Source organism: Eubalaena glacialis, chromosome 2, assembly GCF_028564815.1.
Source record: "Eubalaena glacialis isolate mEubGla1 chromosome 2, mEubGla1.1.hap2.+ XY, whole genome shotgun sequence".
In the NCBI taxonomy this organism is placed as follows: domain Eukaryota; kingdom Metazoa; phylum Chordata; class Mammalia; order Artiodactyla; family Balaenidae; genus Eubalaena; species Eubalaena glacialis.
Genome location: NC_083717.1, coordinates 62,289,551 through 62,307,743, shown reverse-complemented (window position 1 = coordinate 62,307,743; position 18,193 = coordinate 62,289,551).

The following is an 18,193-nucleotide window of genomic DNA, read 5'->3' as shown; positions in this document are numbered from 1 at the left end:
GGAGGAATCAGACTCCCTGACTTCAGAATATACTACAAAGCTACAGTAATCAAGACAATATGGTACTGGCACAAAAACAGAAACACAGATCAATGGAACAGGATAGAAAGCCCAGAGATAAACCCATGCACCTATGGTCAACTAATCTATGACAAAGGAGGCAAGGATATACAATGGAGAAAAGACAGTCTCTTCAATAAGTGGTGCTGGGAAAACTGGACAGCTACATGTAAAAGAATGAAATTAGAACACTCCCTAACACCATACACAAAAATAAACTCAAAATGGATTAGAGACCTAAATGTAAGACCAGACACTATAAAACTCTTAGAGGAAAACATAGGAAGAACACTCTTTGACATAAATCACAGCAAGATCTTTTTTGATCCACCTCCTAGAGTAATGGAAATAAAAACAAAAATAAACAAATGGGACCTAATGAAACTTCAAAGCTTTTGCACAGCAAAGGAAACCATAAACAAGATGAAGAGACAACCCTCAGAATGGGAGAAAATATTTGCAAACGAATCAACGGACAAAGGATTAATCTCCAAAATATATAACCAGCTCATGCAGCTCAATATTAAAGAAACAAACACCCCAATCCAAAAATGGGCAGAAGACTTAAATAGACATTTCTCCAAAGAAGACATACAGATGGCCAAGAAGCACATGAAAAGCTGCTCAACATCACTAATTATTAGAGAAATGCAAATCAAAACTACAATGAGGTATCACCTCACACCAGTTAGAATGGGCATTATCAGAAAATCTGCAAACAACAAATGCTGGAGAGGGTGTGGAGAAAAGGGAACCCTCTTGCACTGTTGGTGGGAATGTAAATTGATACAGCCACTATGGAGAAAAGTATGGAGGTTCCTTAAAAAACTAAAACTAGAATTACCATATGATCCAGCAATCCCACTACTGGACATATACCCAGAGAAAACCATAATTCAAAAAGACACATGCAGGCTTCCCTGGTGGCGCAGTGGTTGAGAGTCTGCCTGCCAATGCAGGGGACGCAGGTTTGAGCCCTGGTCTGGGAGGGTCCCACATGCCGCGGAGCAACTGGGCCCGTGAGCCACAATTGCTGAGCCTGCGCGTCTGAAGCTTGTGCTCCGCAACAAGAGAGGCCGCGATAGTGAGGGGCCCGCGCACCGCGATGGGGAGTGGCCCCCGCTTGCCACAAATAGAGAAAGCCCTCGCACAGAAACGGGGACCCAACGCAGCCATAGATTAATTAATTAATTAATTAATTAATTAAAAAAAAAAAAGACACATGCACCCCAATGTTCACTGCAGCATTATTTCCAACAGCCAGGTCATGGAAGCAACCTAAATGCCCATCGACAGACGAATGGATAAAGAAGTTGTGGTACATATATACAATGGAATATTACTCAGCCATAAAAAGGAACAAAATTGAGTCATTTGTTGAGGCGTGGATGGATCTAGAGACTGTCATACAGAGTGAGGTAAGTCAGAAAGAGAAAAACAAATATCGTATGTTAACACATGTATGTGGAACCTAGAAAAATGGTACAGATGAACCGGTTTGCAGGGCAGAAGTTGAGACACAGATGTAGAAACAAACGTATGGACACCAAGGGGGGAAAGCCGTGGGGGGTGGGGATGGTGGTGTGATGAATTGAGTGATTGGGATTGACATGTATACACTGATGTGTATAAAATTGATGACTAGTAAGAACCTTCTGTATAAAAAAATAAATTAAATTAAATTTAAAAATTAAAAAAAAAAGAAATTATGTACTTCACGTCCCATTGTATGGGTGAGGGCTTAGCAAATTAATGGTGGATTCAACACTGGGACTCAGGTCTCCATTACTTATATGTAGAGAGAACATATGTCCCAGTTTGCCTAAAACAGTCCCAGTTCACACCTGTTAATCATAGTAATTATTATCACCTGCTTTTATTCTCAAATGTGTTCTGGTTTAGACAATAAATTCTATAGTCACCCTACTTATATAGCATAAGTTTTGGGGCCAGGCAACCATTACTATTTACTTAAGATTATTTTTCTTTTATGTGATCTCAAAGGTTTACGTGTCTTAAACTCTTACATGTCATTTTATAAGAAAGGTAACGTACATGAAAGCAGGTCCCAGACTATAAAATGCTAAACAAAGGTCAGGATTAAAAATAGTAATAACCTTGGATTAGGCAAGAGTTTCTTAAATATGACACGAAAAACACGAGCAACAAAAGAAAAAATAAATTGTACTTCATCAAAATGAAAAATTTGGGGCCTTCAAAGGACATATCAAGAAAGTAAAAAGATGACCCACAGAATGGGAGAAAATATTTGCAAATCATATATCTGATAAGGATCTAGTATCCAGAATAAAGAACTCTCACACCTCAACACCAAGAAGATGAACAACTCAATTTAAAAATGGGCAAAGTACCTGATAGACACCATCAATTTTATCGTGGAAGTTAATGGGGAAATGGATTTATCTCATAGAACCTTGCCTCGCCATCAAACTTGTTGCAGTTTTCTCATCCCATTAAACAAGAAATTTCCAAAGAAACGAATCCAGATTTGTCAAGGGATAGCTTTGCATTTTTGGCTGAAATCATCTGAGAATTACCTTCCCTTTGTATCTCATTTTGGTGAAATCAGCTTAGGCATGAAACAGTAGTCTGTGCAGTAAGCAGGGCTCCTGAATCACTGCAGATGAGGTTGGACTTGAAGGGTCATCCCAAGGAGTCTGTGGTCCACCCAGCCACAGCAACAAACCTCTCCCCCTCAATGCAATGTCCTCTCTTCTCTTATACCTCTCCCACCACACCCTGTAATCTTTACCACGTCCTTGGTTTTCTCTTTCAAGCTTCTTTCCCAGTGTCTAAACTAGAGAGAATTATCTTAATTTTTTAAATGGGGCAGGGATAGATATTGAGCAAAGAACAAAGGGCATCTAGAACTGTGCTGGGTAACAGGGGAGGGTGTGTTGCCTGTCTGAAAAGATGTCCAAGGAGAGAACAGACGACAACTGTCACTGGCGTGGCAGCAGCCTTGCCTCAGGTGTGAGGCCCCTCCCAGCTCCAGCCGCTCAGCCTTGGTGTCCTCCCTCTCCTTCCCCTCGGATACTCAGAGAGAAACCAGCTCAGCAACAATTAGGCTTTTCAGATGCTGCCGCTGAGTTGCCACTTCTTACTCCAGTCCTGGGGCTTTAGTTTCAGGAATGTCAGCTTCACAACTCTCAGGTTCTCAGGCAAACCTTAAGGGTTGCGTGCAGACACAGAAGCTCCTGATTTTCCTCAGCTGGACCTGCAAGCTAGCTATTAAAATGTTCAGGAGAGGTGATCTCACTGTGCAGACACATAGGTGGACCAAACAGAAGCCCCGATGTTGGTGGGGAGACGATTGGATGGGAAAGCCTCCTAGCTCACCATGGCTAACAGCCCAGAGCCTGGGCTCCCTTCCAAGTGCAGTGTGCTCCTGGGGACTTAGAAGCTAGGTGTCCTCCCCAAGCATATCTCAAGGGTCAGACTACTGTGCAAAATGTTCAGGAGTTCAGAACACTTGTGCACATTCCCCACGGCCCAAATAAGTGAATACTGCAAGCTGGATCTCTCCTTGCTCCCTTGCTCTCCTCCTCCACTACCACTCACCTTAGAGCCACATCCTGACATATCTGATGTTCCCCCTGCAAGAGAAGTGCTGAGGGCTTCCCTGGTGGCGCAGTGGTTAAGAATCCGACTGCCAATGCAGGGGACGCAGGTTCGAGCCCTGGTCTGGGAAGATCCCACATGCCGCGGAGCAACTAAGCCCGTGACCCACAAATACTGAGCCTGCGTGCCACAACTACTGAAGCCCACGCGCCTAGAGCCCGTGCTCCGCAACAAGAGAAGCCACCGCAATGAGAAGCCCGCGACCACAACAAAGAGTAGCCCCCACTCGCCACAACTAGAGAAAGCCCGCGCGCAGCAACGAAGACCTAATGCAGCCAAAAATAAAAACAAATAAATAAATAAATAAATTTATTTTTAAAAAAAAAAGAAGTGCTGGGAAAAGTGGGAAGTAAATGAATAATTTCACATACAGGGTAAAAACATTTAAACAAAGTGATAAACCCAAGAATGCTTTGGGCTGTTTTGCAAGTGTGCATTTTCTTCTTCTTCTTCTCCTCCTCCTCCTCCTTCTTCTTCCTCTTCTTCTTCTTCTTCTTTTTTTAATAGATTCCGAGTACTCTACGGAAGACCCACCAAGAGATATTCAGGAAAAGTCCCAACAGGGAAACATATCTTTATTTACTAATCATCAAATCCTTTGGAAAGATCAGACAGAGGTGTGAACAAGAGAAAAGTAAGCCCAGAGAGGCAAACGAGATGCTCCAAGTCACGCATAAATTTATTAGGGAAGGCCTGATTAATCAACAAGTATTTATGGTATGCCAACCATGTGCTCAGCCCCAGTGCTAGAAGATGGGATGGAGGCAACAAAGAAATAGGCCTGCCCTTATTGTTCAGCCAGCATATTGTTCTATGCTGCTTAGGGCAACTCATGCCCTGCTCTCTAAAAGTCTCTACTATCATTACTGAAAAGTTCCCTTAAAATGATGCCGAATAGCCACAGAGTCGATTGTTCTGTGTTTTCTTAGATTCTGTATCTTTCTATTTGGCAGCCATTGGTTAATTACATTAACTATATTTTCTTATTTTTTCGTATTCTTTATGCTCTGGCATTTATGAGCCTTACAGACCCTGGGAAATACTGCCCCTCCCAGGGCTAGTCAATTCTTACAGATAGCAAAGGGCTTGACCAAAGCACACTTTTTACATACAAACCAACAAATCCAGAGTCTATACCCCACAACCAACTCCTTATCTAACTCTCACACACCAAGCAAGTATTTCTCCATCCTTAAAGCATCCCAGGACCAGGTACTAGGCAACTGGAGAACACTCTATGCCTCAGAGCCTGCCGGAATTATTCAAACTAGCCATTCCTAAGATGTTTACCTTGTCCTGACTTGTCTTTTCCCTGGAAACAAAAATAAAGCCTCTGGCCTAGGCTTTTCTCTTGTTTCTGTCTTCTGCACCTGACCAAAACCTGGCACTTCCCCTGTGGCCCTTCATGGCATGCAGTGACCCCCTCTCTGGGACCCATGGGGGAAAAAACTTGAATTTCTTTCAAGCCTTAGTCTTGATTCCTCCTGTGGCCTCACCAACTTTACCATACTATATCCAGTATGTACATTCTTAGAATAGGTAAGAAGAATTACCTCATTTTATAGTTAAGAAAATGTGAACTGAAGGAGCTTAAGTCACTTACTGAGGATCATACAGTACATGAAGGAGGTGAGGTTTGAACTCAATTCTCATGGTTAGGTCTTGGAAAAACCTTAAATTACGGTTAAGAGGTGTTTTTCACACCCTCCTTATAGTTCTAATTGGTATTTTTACCTCAGGGTCTTAAAAGCTACTGTACAGCCACTATTTTGAAAACTGATTCATCAAATGACATCGCAGAGAAAGCAAATGGATCAATTATGGCATCAAGTCAATTTAAACACCTGATGATCACCGGGACAGAAAGAAGGAATATACAGTGCTGTGAAGATCTGGGAACATGAATCAGAATATTGTGTTCCCTGGTGGTGCAGTGGTTAAGAATCCACCTGCCAATGCAGGGGACACAGGTTTGATCCCTGGTCAGGGAAGATCTCACATGCCGTGGAGTAACTAAGCCTGTGCACCACAACTACTGAGCCTGTGCTCTAGAGCCCACGAGCCACAACTACTGAGCCCACACACCACAACTACTGAAGCCCGCGCGCCTAGAGCCCGTGCTCTGCAACAAGAGAAGCCACCACAATGAGAAGCCCGCGCACCGCAACAAAGAGTAGCCCCCGCTCGCCGCAACTAGAGAAAGCCTGCGTGCAGCAACAAAGACCCCACGCAGCCAAAAATAAATAAATAAAATTAAAAAACTTATTTTAAAAAAGAATATTGTGTTCTTTTCTTATGTTAGATTTAAAAAGATCAAAAGGGAGATTTTAAGGGAATTACCTGGCGGTCCAGTGGTTAGGACTCTGAGCTTCCATTGCCAGAGGCCCGGGTTTGATCCCTGGTCAGGGAACTAAGATCCCACAAGCCACATGTGGCCAAAAAAAAGTGGTGGGGGGGGAGATTTTAAAAAGGAGAAACAGTGTGCTTCTTCTGTTATGTGTATCAAGGGCATAATATTAGGAATCATGTTCATTGAAATCATATCCACATCAAGGACAGTGCTAAGGAATATTGTTCTTTTAAATAGTAAGACCCTGAGAAACTTGCTGTTTAAAATCATATCAGGGAAAAAGAAGAATAAAGTTGGAGGAATTACACTTTCCAATTTCAACACTTACTACAAAACCACAATAATCAAAACAGTGGGGTGCTGCCATAAAGACAGACATATAGGTCAATGGAATATAATTGAGAGTCCAGAAATAAGTCCATATATCTATAGTCAATTGATTTTCAACAAGGAATGGGGAGTGACTGCTTAATACAAGCAATGTATCTAAAATATTTGTCGAACTATTATAACTAGTTTTATTTCCTCAATTTAATCAACCTGTATGATGCACTTCTTTTTACATCGAAATTATTAATTGTGTACCAATCTGAAACAGAAATTAATTTCCATGAATGAGCCTAATCATAATTGCAGCTGGTGGCAACTTTAGTAGAATACACTAACAGAAGAGATCTCACCAGTATTCTTGGATACCCAAATGGGAAATCCAACAGTAAGTTAAATTTCCTGAGCTAGCTAGTATTGAATCTAAAAAGTGAGCTGTTTCTATATAAAAAGTTAGTCCTAGAATCAGGATGGTCAGAAAAATTAAAAATAGTTAAAAGAATTAAAAGGTAAATCAGTAGGCCTACTCATAGGCATGATCTTGATTGAAAAGTCTTGGAGTTGAGCTGTCTACTTCCATGAAGTCCCTGCCTCTGGATTACACTGCAGGGGGCACGGGTTTGGTCCCTGGTTGGGGAAGTAAGATCCCGCATGCCTCACAGCAAGACTGAATGACTTTGGTTAATTTATTTTAATAATAACAAAACTAGTAATACAATACAATGAGGAAAGTGGAATCTCTGTTGAGAATAATACACATCAATCTATAAAGCTTTCATCAGTCATTTATAGCATCAAGTGTTTTTATGATTGTTCCCAATAGAAACAGGTATTTAAACTTAGAAACAAAAATTGTTCATTAATTTGTGTACAGTTGTTGTTTCAGTTGTTGTAGGTGAACATGAAAATGCCTATTCTCAAACTAAAAAGTACATAGTCTGTGAAACATATTTATATTAATATCAAAACTGAACTTCTCTTTTGATGTGTCAGATTTTAATTTCTTTTCATCATGGGTATGGAAAACAAAAGAATTTTCTCAATATGTTGAGTTAAATAAAATATGGAAATTAGCAACAAACTAAAAAACCTATTATTCCTCCTTTCATGAGAAGAAGCAAATCTCTGTGGTTCCCCAGTGACCATCTCGGAAACCTCAAAGTCAGTTTAGATACGAAAGACTCTTGTTCTTTTTTAAATTGTGGTAAAATATACATAACATGAAGTCTACCATTTTAGCCTTTTTTAAGGGTTCAATTAAATGGCATTAAGTGCATTCACAATGTTTTATAACCATCAAACACTATCCCAAAGACTTAAAATTTCATTATCTTGAATTTTGGAAAGGCAATCTCAAAAAAGTTGTTAGAACAGATTAGCCACAAGAGCAAGGAATAAGTTGTTATCTTGGTTACCTCATTAATCAGAATGATAATAATGATATTTAAAATAAACATAATAAAAGTTTACATGATAATCATTAAGAATTTTAGTCCTTCCTGAAGTGAAGAATCCTTGTTGCTTTATTAAAAAAAAACCTTTGGAGCATAGTAAGAGGCAGCATAGAAACACACCAAAAAAGTAGATTTTTGAGAATTGAGAGTATGCACATAGGTGAGACAAAATAAAATTTTGTTGTCTGAGTAGAGTATGCAGAGGGCAAAGATTATTATTTATTTCTTCATATCTAGAACAAACTGTATATTCCAGGCCATAATATTTCTTTAGCTGTAAGTCCCCTTTTCCTATCATATTTAAATTTTTTTCTTACTAACATTATTATATGAATACATTTAAAGATTTAGTCATACCCTACAATGTTGGATGGCAATATTATTTAAAGTTTAAATTTTTAAGTTAAAAATATAATTAATTTTATTAAATGTTGTTAGATAGTATGTATCACATTGGCTTTGCTATTTTATATTAAGCCCTATGTGAGATAAAGACTTTCCATAACAAACAAAAGCTAAGGGAGTTCATCATCACTAGTCTTGCCTTACAAGAAATGTTAAAAGAATTCTTCAAGCTAAAACAAAAAGATGCTAATTAGTAACATGAAATCATATGGAAATATACAACACACTGGTAAAGGGAAGCATATAGTAAAATGCAGAATACTCTAATACTGTAGTATGGTGGTGTGTTAAGAAAATTAACTCTAGTGTAAAGATTAAAGGACAAACAGATTAAAATAGCTAAAGAACACACAATATAAAGAGATGTAAATTGTGACATCAAAAACATGAACGTGGGGGGGGAGTAAAAGGGTAGAGTTTTTGTATGTGATCAAAGTTAAATTGTTATCAGCATAAAATAGACTGCTATAACTGCTTTGGGAGAGATCCCAGGTGTTCTCCTTACTTGCTGCAAGTGATAAATCCTTCTTTCTCCTGCAAATTAAAAAAAAAAAAAAAGACTGTTATAAGATGCTTTATGTAAGCTGCATGGTAACCACTAAGCGAAAACCTACAGTAGATTCAGAGAAGATAAAGAGAAGGGAATCAAAGCATACCACTACGGAAAATCATCAGTTCACAAAGGAAGGCAGCAAAAGAGGAAGAAAGGAACATGAGAAAAGCAAAATAGCCAGAAAACAATGAGCAAGATGGCATTAGCAAGTCCCCATCCTTCGACAATTACTCTAAATGCAAATGAATTGAATTCTCTAACCCAAAGACATAAAGTGGGTGGATGGATAAAAACAAGACCCAACTACAAGAGACTTACTTCAGCTTTAAGGATACACATAGGCTCAAAGTGAAGGAATGGAAAAAGATATTCCATGGGTAGTTATCCTTATATCAGACAAATAGACTTTAAGCCAAAAACACTAACAAGAGACAAAGACAATCATTATATAATAAGTGGGTCAGTTCATCAAGAAGATACAATGATTATAAATATATATGTTCCCAACATCAGGGCACCTTAATATATTAAGCAAATACTAATAGATTTGAAGGGAGAAATAGACAGCAATACAATAACAGTCAAGGTTTCCAATATTCTCCTTTCAACAACGGATACACCATCCAGAGAGAAAATCAACAAAGAAATATTGGACTTGAACCATACTTTAAACCAAATAGACCTAACAAATGTATACAGAACCTTCCACCCAACAAAAGCAGAATACACATTATTCTCAAGTGCACATGGAACATTCTCCAAGATAGATCATATGATAAGTCACAAAACAAATCATGGCAAATTTAAGAATATTTAAATAATACCAAGTATCTTTTCCAACCACAATGGAATAAAACTGGAAAAAATTAAAAACAGGGAAGATGGAATATACACAAATATGTGGCAATTAAACAACACACTCCTGAACAACCAATAGGTCAAAGAAGAAATCAAAAGGGAAATTTTTAAAAAATCTTGAAAGAAACAAAAATGGAACCACAACATATCAAAACCTATATGATGCTGCAAAAGCAGTTCTAAGAGGGATATTCACAGCAATAAACACCTACATCAAGAAAAAAGAAAGATCTCAAATAAACAACCTAACCTTATACTACAAGGAACTAGAAAAAAAGAACAAAATAAGCCCAAAGTTAGCAGAAGGAAATAAGAAAAATCAGAGCAGAAATAAATGAAACCAAGACCAGAGACACAATAGAAAAGATTAATGAAACTAAGAGCTGGGTTTTTAATTTTTTTAAAATAAAATGGACAAACTCTTAGCTAGACTAAGAAAAAAAAAGAGAGAAGACTCAAATAAATAAAATCTGAAATGAAATAGGAGACAGGGAATTCCCTGGTGGTCCAGTAGTTAGGACTTGGCACTTTCACTGCTGGGGGCCCAGGTTCCATCCCTGGTCAGGGAACTAAGATCCCACAAGCTGCATGGTGCAGCCAAAAAAAAAAAAAAGAGGAGACATTACAATTGATACCACAGAAATACAAAGGACCATAAGACACTACTGTGAAAAATAAGATGCCAACAAGTTGGATAACCTAGAAGAAATGGATAAATTCCTAGAAACATACAAACCAGCGTGACTGAATCATGAAGAAATAGAAAATCTGAACAGACCAATAATGACCAATAATGAGTAAAGAGATAGAATCAGTAAACAAAAACCTCCCAACAAATTAAAGCCCAGAACCAGAAGGATTCACAACTGAATTCTACCAAACATTCAAAGAGAATTAATGCCAATCTTTCTCAAACTCTTCCAAAAAACTGAAGAGGAAAGAGCACTCCCAAACTCATTTTACATGGCAAACATTACCCTGATACCTAAACCAGATGAGGACACTATAAGAAAAGCAAATTACAGACCAATATCCCTGCTGAACCTGGATACAAACATTCTGAACAAAATACTAGCAAACTGGATTCAACAGTATATTAAAAGTAACATAAGGAATTCCCAGGTGGTCCAGTGGTTAGGACTCAGCACTTTCACTGTCATGGGCCCAGGTTCAATCCCTGGTCATGGAACTAAGATCCCAAAAGCCGCATGCGGCCAAAAAAAAGAAAAACACAAACAAAAACAAAACACAACAACAAAGTAACATACACCATGGTCAAGTGGGATTTATCCCTGGGATTCAAGGATGGTTCAACATACACAAATCAAAAATATCCAGTTAGGGTTAGGGTTAGGGTTAACAAAATGAAGGATAAAAATCATATAATCATTTCAATAGATGCAGAAAAAGTATATGACAAAATACAACATCCTTTCATGACAAAAATGCTCAACAAATTGGGTATAGAAGGAACATGACTCAACTTAATAAAGGCCATATATGACAAGCCCATAGCTAACATCAAACTCAGTGGTGAAAGGTGAAAAACTTTTCATCTAAGATCAGGAGCAAGACAAGATGTCCACTCTCACCACTCCTACTCAACATCATACTGGAAGGCCTAAGCCAGAACAATCAGGAAAAAAAAAAGAAATAAATAAAAGGCATTCAAATAGGAAAGGAAGAAGTAAAACTGTCTTTGTTTGCAGATGATACGATCTCATATACAGGCATAACTTGGAGATAAGTTGGTTCAGTTCCAGATTCACAATAAATCAAGTCACATGAATTTTTTTTTGTTTCCCAGTGCATATAAAAGTTATGTTTAGGGCTTCCCTGGTGGCGCAGCGGTTGAGAATCTGCCTGCCAATGCAGGGGACACGGGTTTGAGCCCTCGTCTGGGAAGATCCCGCATGCCGCAGAGCGGCTGGGCCCGTGAGCCACAATTGCTGAGCCTGCGCGTCTGGAGCCTGTGCTCCGCAACAAGAGAGGCCGCGATAGTGAGAGGCCCGTGCACTGCGATGAAGAGTGGCCCCCGCTTGCCACAACTAGAGAAAGCCCTCGCACAGAAACGAAGACCCAACACAGCCATAAATAAATAAATAAATAAATAAATAAATAAATAAATAAATAAATAAATAAATAAATAAAAATTTTTTAAAAAGTTATGTTTACACTATATTGTAGTCTATTAAGTGTACAGTAGCATTATGCCTAAAAAAGCAATATACATACCTTAATTTTAAAATACTTTATTCCTAAAAAATGCTAACCATCGAGTCTTCAAGTCATAGTAGTAACATCAAAGATCACTGACCACAGATCACCATAACACATATAATAATAATTTAAAAGTTTGAAATACTGCAAGAATTACCAAAATGGGACACAGAGACACAAAATGAGCAAATGCTGTTGGAAAAATGGCACCAATAGACTTGCTGAAAGCAGGGTTGCCACAAACCTTTAATTTGTAAAAAAACATAATATCTGTGAAGCTCAATAAAGAGAAGCACAACAAAACCAAGTATAACTGTACAGAATATTCTGAAGATTCCACCAAAAACCTGTTAGAACTTATAAACAAAGTCAGTAAACTTGCAGGATGCAAAATCAGTTGCTTTTCTACACACTAACATCAAACAATCTGAGAAGAAAATAAGGAACACAATCCCATTCACAGTAGCATCAAAAACAATAGAATAGGAATAAATGTAACCAAGGATATGAAAGAGCTTTACACTGAAAGCTCTAAGACTTCGATGAAAGAAATTGAAAAAGACACAAACAAATTGAAAGATATCCTGTGTACATGGATCAGAAGAATTAATATTTTTTAATGTCCATGCTACCCAAAGCCACCTATAGATTCAGTGCAATCTTTATCAAAATTCCGGTGGCATTTTCCGTAGAAATAAACAATCCTGGGACTTCCCTCATGGTCCAGTGGTAAAGAATCCACCTTCCAATGCAGGGGACATGGGTTTGAAGCCTGGTTGGGGAACTAAGATCCCACATGCCACAGGGCAACTAAGCCCATGCACCACAACTACTAAGCTTGCATGCCTCAACAAGAGAGCCCGCAAACTACAGAACCCATGCACCCTGGAACCTGCGTGCCACAACGAGAGAGAGAAAACCCACACGCCACAACTAGAGAGAAGCCCACATGCCACAACTAGAGAAAAGCCCATGGACCGTAATGAAGAACCCACACGCCACAACAAAAAAGATCCCACATGCCACAACTAAGACCCGACGCAGCCAAAAAAAATCCTAAAAATCCTAAAACACACACAAACACACACACACACACACACGCCCACACACAAAACACAAAAAAGCCAAAGCAATCTCGAAAAAGATGAACAAAGCTGGAGGCATCATACATCCTGGTTTCAAACTATATCACAAAGTTATAATAATCAAAACAGTATGGTACTGGCATAAAAACAGATACATAGACCAACGGAACAGAATTAAGAGCCCAGAAATAAACCCTCACATATCTGGTCAACTAATATTTGACAAAGGAGCCAAGAATTCTCAATGGGAAAATGATAGTCTATTCAATAAATAGTGTTGGGAAAAATGGATAACTACATACAGGAGAATGAAATTGGACCCCTATTTACCATTCACAAAAATTAACTCAATACTGGTTAAAAATGTAAACATAAGAACTGAAACCATAAAACTTCTGGAAGAAAACAGGGGGAATGCTCCTTGACATTTGTCTCAGCAATTATATTTTTGATGTAACAAAACAAACACAAGTAACAAAAGCAAAAATAAACTAGTGAGACTACTGCACAGTGAAAGAAACAACAAATGAAAAGACAACCTACAGAATGCGAGAAAATATTTGCAAATCATATATCTGATATTTTGGTTAAAATCCAAAAATACAAAGAACTCATACAACTCAATATCCAAAAAACGAACAATATGATTTTAAAATGGGCAGAGAAACTGAACAGACATTTTTCCAAAGACATACAAGTGGCCAACAGGTCATGAAAAGGTACTTGACATCAATAATCATCAGGGAAATGTAAATCAAAACCACAATGAGCTATCACCTCATACCTGTTAGAATATCTATCACCAAAAATACAAGAGATGACAAGCTTTGACTAGCCTGTGGAGAAAAGAAAACAACTGTGCACTGTTGGTGAGAATGTAAATTGGTGCGGCCACTATGGAAAACAGTATGGAGGTTCCTCAAAAAATTAAAAATTGAGCTGCTATATGATACAGCAATCCCATTTCTGGGTATATACCCAAAGGAAATTGAAACTGGATCTTGAAGAGATATCTGCACTCCTATGTTCATTGCAGCATTATTCACAATAGCCAAGATGTGGGAGCAACCTGTGTCTGTCAAACAGATGAATGGATAAAGATGTGGTATATACATACAATGGAATATTATTTAGCCATGAGAAATAAGGAAATCCTGCCATTTGTGACAACATGAAGTGGACCTTGAGGGCATTATGCTAAGTGAAATAAGACAAACAAGGAAACACAAATACTGAAATATATCACATATATGAGGAATTTTAAAAACCTAAACTCATAGAAACAGAGAGTAGTGTGGTGCTTACCAGGGGGTTGGGGGTGAGGGAAATGGGGAGATGTTGATCAAGGGTACAAATTTTCAGTTATAAGAAGATGAATAAGTTCTGGGGATCTACTGTAGAGCATGGTGATTATAGTTAATAATACTGTATTATACACTTGAAAGTTGCTAAGAGAGTAGATCTTAAATGTTCTCACCAGAAGAAACAAATGGTGATTATGTGATGTGATGGAAGTGTTAGCTAATGCTATGTGGCAATGATTTTACAAAATATATGTGTATTAAATCAACACATTGTACATCTTAAACTTATACTATAGGTCAGTTATATCTCAATAAAGCTGGAGAAAAAGGTTAAGCTTTATAAAGGATAACTGTATTTGTACGTAGCCAAAGGATAAGAAAAAGCTATTATCTTAACTCCGTACATTTGTTCTCACTGTCCTATAAGTTCTAATTTCCTTAGGTTATTTTATACTTAAAAATTAATAATTAATAACTTTCAAGAGCTCAAAGTCAGAGATCTTAAAAACTAAATTTTAGTTTAATTTAAAAACAATCAATATTAATATAAAAAATTAACAGAAAAAAAGACAGCTTAGCATTTACATAGAAAGTTCAAGTTTAGATTTAAACAATTTACAGTACTGTCTGAAGTTACAAAAGTCTATCTTTCTATGAAAACATTAGTTATCATCATTTAATTTAGTTGAACACATAGGTTTATAATTTTATTTTATTTTATTTTTTAACGTCTTTATTTGAGTATAATTGCTTTACAATGGTGTGTTAGTTTCTGCTTTATAACAAAGTGAATCAGCTATACATATACATATATCCCCATATCTCCTCCCTCTTGCATCTCCCTCCCACCCTCCCTATCCCACCCCTCTAGGTGGTCACAAAGTACCAAGCTGGTCTCCCTGTGCCATGCAGCTGCTTCCCGCTAGCTATCTATTTTACATTTGGTAGTGTATATATGTCCATGCCACTCTCTCACTTGGTCTACAATTTTATAAATAATAATAAAAGTAATATTAGCTTATCTGACCAGTAAATCTAGTATAGGAAACTTAAGAGATCCAAACTACAGTTATTAGGCTTTCTTTGAGAAATTCAAACTTTGCATCACCTAGAATAGTGCTAGAGTTGCTAAAATTGTGATAAAATCAGGGTTAAGTCATATTATCAAACCAGACTAATTTCCGAGGATTCATTTTAACTAGAAATACTGCTTTATTTTTTCCTTTTATGGTAATATTCCAATTATTAAATTACTTAAGTTGGTTAAAAGCTCTGAGTGACCTATATTGGTTTTTACCTTTCAACTTAGTAACCAAGGCTATTAACTTAATTCAATTATTCCTTTTTGTTCCCTTAGGAGTTCAGCTTCAGCTAGACACACACACACACACACACACACACACACACCAAAAAAAAAAAAGTCTTTAAAGAATCAGCATATTTAAAACACTATAAGTTAAAATCATCTCTTTCTTTTAGAAATTCTTGAGTTTCCTTATTTTAAATTCACACAAGTCCTTAGCAGATAGCACAGAGGTCTTACAGATTCTAAGGAACCTTACAGTAACCTGATTTAGTAGTTTTCTCTTTTTTTAATGTTAGATTTGTCTAAATGGATATTCCTAAAGTGTACAAAAAATGAAAGCCTTTATCACCAACAAAAAGACTGACTATTGTAGACTGAGTTTCTGTTTTCCTTTTTGTTCTAAAACATTGGGGAGGTATAAACTCATAAAATTAAAAAATTCCCCAAAGTTCCCCGAAATGGCCACTGTAACTCAAACTTTCTTAAATAAAAAACTGCTATTTTACCAAATGGGCTCAGGAATTAAGGTTACAAACAGAGAAACAATAGGAAGCAAGAATTCAACCAGGAGGAGTTTGAGGTTAGATGCTGACACACCCAAATAGATAAGAGAAGAAAATACCATGATTATAACAAGGTATGGAGGTTTGAACCAAGCACACAGCTGGGCTGTACTGCACTGATGCAGAGACCTCTGACTACAATTCCAGCAGCCACCATGTTATCCTACAGCAAGGCTGTGGAGGAGGAAATACCACACTCTTGCCACCAAGGCATTCCTTTCCTCCAGACAAGACATGGAATGCCCCGCACTATATGTCCACAAGTCTGATGGACCTACAAACATAAGGATTGCTAGATTTAGCAAATAAAAATATAGGATGCCCAGTTAAATTTAGATTGCAGATAAACAATAAATTTTTTTAAATATAAGTATGACCCCAAAGTTATTAGAGCTCTCGAGGGCCAGTTTGGAAAGAGACTTATTAGGTCTGTGCCTCTATCTGTTCCCTAAAAAAATGTTCCCTTGTAACAATCAGAACAAAATTACCAAGGAATGGGGAAAAAAATCATTTGACAAGTCAATTAAAAGTAATAGAAGAGGGACTTCCCTGGTGGCAGAGTGGTTAAGAATCTGCCTGCCAATGCAGGGGACACGGGTTCGAGCCCTGGTCCAGGAAGATCCCACATGCCACAGAGCAACTAAGCCCGCGAGCCACAACTACTGAGCCCTCGAGCCACAACTACTGAAGCCCACGCGCCTAGAGCCCGTGCTCCGCAACAAGAGAAGCCACCGGAATAAGAAGCCTGCGCACCGCAACGAAGAGTAGCCCAAGCCCGCACGCAGCAACAAAGACCCAACGCAGCCAAAAATAAATAAATAAAAATTTTTAAAAAGTAATAAAAGACAAACAGGTTTAGTAAAGGATTGCCTAATGCTCTCCAAAGTATTAACCAAGAGAGGAACCATGAAGGAGCCTAGGATATCCTAGGATAACAAAATACAGCAATGAGAACTCAACAGAAATACCTGAAGTTCAATATTGTCCTTGAGACATACCCAGCGGCAAACTGGAAGAAGGCCACACAACAGTTCAGAATTGAGCGCTTAAGATTTGAGGGTCCTGTGGGGTTGCCATGATGTGGGGTCTTTATTTTGATGAAAACTTCCAAACTATTAATAACAAGAAGACCAGCTAAAAGAGAAAGCTGAGTTTATTAAACCTTCCGAGCAATAAAGACATGCATTCATTTGGAAATACAATCTTTCCCAAATAATTCTTCAGCCGGGCTTCTATCTATTACACTGAATATGCAGAGAGAATTCTGATTGGCTCTAACAGAAGGGGGAAAGATTCTGATTGGCTCTTACACCGAATAGGAACAGCTTCAACAGTCTATAAGACTGGTTTATTCTGGCCTCCTGGTCCCTGATGTGATTTGTTAAATTGAGATATATGCAATATGTATACCATAATATTCACCCTTTAAAGTGGGCAATTCAGTGGCTTTTACTATATTCACAAAGTTGTGCAGCCATTACTGCTAATTCCAGAGTGTTTTCCTCACCCAAAAAGAAACCCTGTACCCATTGGCAGTCACTCCCCATTCCTCCCTCTCCTTAACCCCAGGCAACCACTAATCTGCTTTCTGTCTCCATGGATTTGCCTACTCTGGATATTTCACATAAATTGTATCATTTAATATGTGACCTGCATATAATGTGTGGTCTGGCTTCTTTCACTTAGCCTAATGTTTTCAAGGCACATTCATGTTACAGCATGCATTAGTGCTTCATTCCTTTTTATGGCTGAATAATATGGATATATCACATTTTGTTATCCTTTCATAAATGATTAACATGTGGATTGTTTCCACTTTTTTGGCTACTATGTATAACACTGTTGCAAACATTCATGTGCAAGTTTTTGTGTGATATTTTGTGTAATATTTTCACAACATTCATGTGAAAAATTTTGAGAATGTTAGGCATAACTAAGAATGGAATTTCTGGGTCATAACTATGTTTAACCTTTTGAAGAACTGTTTTCCAAAGCAGCCACGTCATTGTACATTTCCACAGCAATATATGAGTGTTTCTTTTTATGGACACTAAAATATATCATGC